Source organism: Magnolia sinica, chromosome 14 (genome assembly GCF_029962835.1).
Source record: "Magnolia sinica isolate HGM2019 chromosome 14, MsV1, whole genome shotgun sequence".
Taxonomy (NCBI): Eukaryota; Viridiplantae; Streptophyta; class Magnoliopsida; order Magnoliales; family Magnoliaceae; genus Magnolia; species Magnolia sinica.
In genome coordinates, this window is record NC_080586.1 from 10,552,331 (window position 1) to 10,556,332 (window position 4,002).

Below are 4,002 nucleotides of genomic sequence, written 5' to 3' on the forward strand. Positions count from 1 at the left end.
ACCCACATGGCTGCTTCCGGTGATTGTTGAGGGTCAAATTTTACATATTAGACCCCAGTTATTACCTGAATTATGAACATGATACTGTTTTAATGGGCTATTTTAATCGTATTTGTGATGCAATGAGATTTGACGAGCATGGATTGAAAAGGATGCTAAAGGTATGGATTTGACACTTGGGTATCACCAAGGCAGTGGATGGGACTCTATGGGACCAAGATTGAGGATTTACACACCAGAGATCAGAGAAATTCCAGCCACTCACTTCAAACAGGCCTGAAAAACGTCTAGAATGCAAGATCACAATGTTCCCACCATCTGATTGACTCGAAACTTCATACATGGACTGAGGACCATAGATCAATCGTACACATAAAATTTCAGCCATTGAGTACTCGTGGAAGCAGCCCAACGGACAGATCAACCCATAAATTAGTGATTTGGGGCCCGCCTGATATCTGGATATGCTTCAATCTCATTGTTAGCGATTTAACAAGGCTGGGGAAAAGGATGAATGGAGCAGATTTGACACGAACATCACCATGGGCCCCACATGTATATTGCATGTACACAGGGTACATGAGCACGAGAGGTACACCGGACTGGGAGTCCGGTCAAAACTCGGTTTGACCGAGTCTCTTCTTCAAAATAGGAAACTGTGTTTCCTGTGGCGTGAAACAGAGCTGCGGTTGGATTCTTGTGGGCCATCACCATGCGTCGAAGGTCCGATCCGGACCATCCATTGGAAGCCCACCAATCCTCTTATCACCACCTAGGTGACACAACTCCAGAAAATAGCGATGATGGGTTCCTAACCTTTCAAACACAGATCAGATGGACGTAAGATCAAGTAGGTGGGCCATATCAAAATCACTTCAAAACCATTCATTCTCACCCGAAATTTCGCCAAGAAGCTAATGGATGGAGTGGATTTTCTCACTGACGCTGAACAGGGGCCCACCAATCATCACAGAGCAACTTTTCTGTGCAGGCCGTGCGTTCGTGAAAACCGGATGCAATTTGACGTTATGGCCCACCAGAATGGCCCATTCGATCGATCTAGACCGTCCATATGAAAGCCAAGGAAGAGACAACCAGTGCCACGATGCCAAATTCCAAGGACATACCGCTCATGTCCTGCAATTTTTGTCAAAATGCAAGTCAATTTGCATTGGTTTTTTTTGTTGCTGCAAAAGGTGTTGCACACGCTGCAGTGCGTAAACAGCACTTGCGCATTCTCCACCTCTTCAAAACCAACTCCAGCCACCGACTGCAAGAGGGATAAAAAGAGAGAGAGAACGTGGGAGGAGGGGATCTCGGCTTGGGTGTTTGAACAGCTGGACGTGAGCAGAGTGGGAGAGAGTAGAGTTATCTAGTTTTCTTTCTTCTTCTTTTAGTTTATTTTGGATTTAGCCTAATCATAGTCGGCTAAACCTCTTAGCTAGGGCTAAGAGGTGAAGCTTGTAGCGTGATGGGAAGAACTCTGTGCTTATGCTTTTTATTTACATAGAATTGAACTTGATATTTGTCTGATTATAGGAATGGTTTTAGTTTTTAATGGTCTATTGTGACAAAAATTACAATGGGTCTGCGATAGCTTTGAGCATGTTCCTTCCTTTTGATGTTTATGACGTCAGGAAGCCCTGTTGTTCACCATCGTCTCATGGGCATGGTCGGATGACGGTACCCTTCCTAACCTTCATGCATTGTTGATTGGTTGATAATTAGTTTAATTATGTTATTTGCTTTGTCTCCTGGGCACGGTTTGGTGATGGAATCCATTCTAATTCATATACTTTTCATCTCGTGAAAACTAGATCAAGTAAGTTCAGTTTAATTTCCATGATTCTTGATGCAGGCATAAGATCTCCCTGATCTCTACAAGTGGATCCTCTGAATCCCTAGTTTCCTTCCTCTGAATTCTTTAAGTTTTAGATTAATCTCTCACCATTATTCATCATTTTATATTGGATTTAGATTTCATCTTAGGTTCGTCCTATTTCTACCTAGTTTCAGGTAACGTACAGGTATCAGTCCCTTGGGATTCGACCTCGGTCTCACCGAGTTTATTACTACATCACAACCCTATACTTGGGGAGTGAACAAGTTTTTGGCGCCGTTGCCGAGGACTGACGGTTGCGATTCTCTGAAATTAATTAGGTTTATAATTAGTTTAATATTAGAATTTGACTAACTTTAGTTTTATATTTTTATTTGATTTCTAGAACTAACTTGTTTTCCTGTTTTGTAGGATCCTGACATAAGTTTCTAAATTGGTAATTCCTTCCTAATTTCTCTACTTTTTCTACTTTTAAAATTAGGGTTTGAATTTTAGAAATTTTCTAATTCTAGTATTTTCCTATTTGTAGGAAATAGTTTATTTTTAGAAACTTTCCTCTTTTGTTTTTTAAACTAGGTTAGTTATTTCCCTTTTTAGAAATTAACTTTCTATTTTTGTTTTTAGTAACTTTCTAATTCTAACTCTTTTAGAATCTAATTTTGTTTCCTAATTTTCTACTTATAGAATATTTGTTTAGAAACTAACTTTCCTATTTTGTAAGCCTTTAAGATAGAAATTTCTAATTCGGTGAGTTCTTTCTCTACTTTCAATTTTTCAGATCTCTTTTAGTAACTTACTTTCTAGTTTAGGATTTTTCTAATTTATTTTAGAAATTTTCACTTTCTTTTAGAAATTTCTTCTTTTAGAAACTGTTTTTTTTTTATCTTCCTTTTTAAGGATTTTCTAATTCTAGACCTTCTCTTTAGAAACTGACTTGTTTTGTTTTCTTTTGCAGGTGTTGTTCTTAGGGCTTTCAATTTGGTAACTTCTTTCCAACTCTCTCTTTCTTTCTAGATTTTCTTTTTTCTTTCTTAGGATTAGGTTTCGAATTTGATTGAGGGCTGCAAGTGTTTCATGCCCAAGTGGGCCCGTGACAACACTCGACGTCTCTTGAATGAAGGAGGATTGGTTAAGGGGTTGATTATCCATCGCAGGATTAGATACCACTCGAAATCCCCTGAGTTAATTGAAGTGATGGCTGAAAACCAACCTCTTCTACCCCAACTTAGGGTGGAGGACATTCAGGATGAGAATGAGGTGTATCAAGTACCCCCGCCACGTACTTTACGAGATTATTTACAACCAGCGGGAATGAGTACGCCCTCATGCATGGTTTTTCCTGAAAATATAGGACATATGGACATCAAGCCAAGGGTTATCCAACTCCTTCCTAGGTTTCATGGGCTTGAATCTGAAGAACCATATCTACATTTGAAATAGTTTGATGAGATCAGAGCCACTTTATATTTTCAAAATGTGTCTGAGGACACAGTCAGGCTGAGACTCTTTCCTTTTTCCTTAAAAGAGAAGGCTAAGACGTGGTTACATTCACTGCGTCCAAGATCCATTGGCACATGGAATGATATGCAAAGGGAATTTATAAAGAAATTCTTTCTACATCATAAAACGATTACCCTTAGAAAAGCAATCATGAACTTCACCCAAAAGGAGGTTGAAACATTTTACCAATGTTGGGAAAGGTTCAAGGATTTGGTCAGTTCATGCCCACAACACGGCTTTGAAACGTGGCGCATTACAAATTTTTTTTATGATAAACTGACATCTTCCATGCGCTAAATGGTCGAGACAATGTGTAATGGAGAATTCATTAATAAAAATGTTGACGAGGTATGGGATTACCTCGATAGTCTTGCTGAAAAAACACAATCATGGGACTATTACCCAAAGTCGAACACCACGTCTAGGCCGACTCAATTAAAGGAGAAAGGTGGATTGTATCTCTTGAAAGAAGATGATGATCTCAAGTGTAAAGTGACTACGCTCATAAGGAAAGTTGAAGCCATGGAAGGAAAAAAGGATAAGGTTAATGAAAGTGTTTGCGGCATCTGTGATTGCAACATTCATACAACTGAAAATTGCCCTACAATATCCGCCTTTCGAGAAGTGTTGAATGTACAATCCAATGCCTTAAATAATTATCA

The 4,002-nt window shown here is 39.2% G+C and overlaps 1 non-coding gene across 1 annotated transcript; it reads right to left on the bottom strand.

Moving 5' to 3' along the window:
• Window positions 1-3,472: 3,472 nt before the first annotated feature.
• LOC131226404 (small nucleolar RNA R71) lies at window positions 3,473-3,579 on the bottom strand. The gene has a single exon (XR_009161791.1). It is a non-coding gene; the product is annotated as a small nucleolar RNA R71 (small nucleolar RNA).
• Window positions 3,580-4,002: the final 423 nt, after the last annotated feature.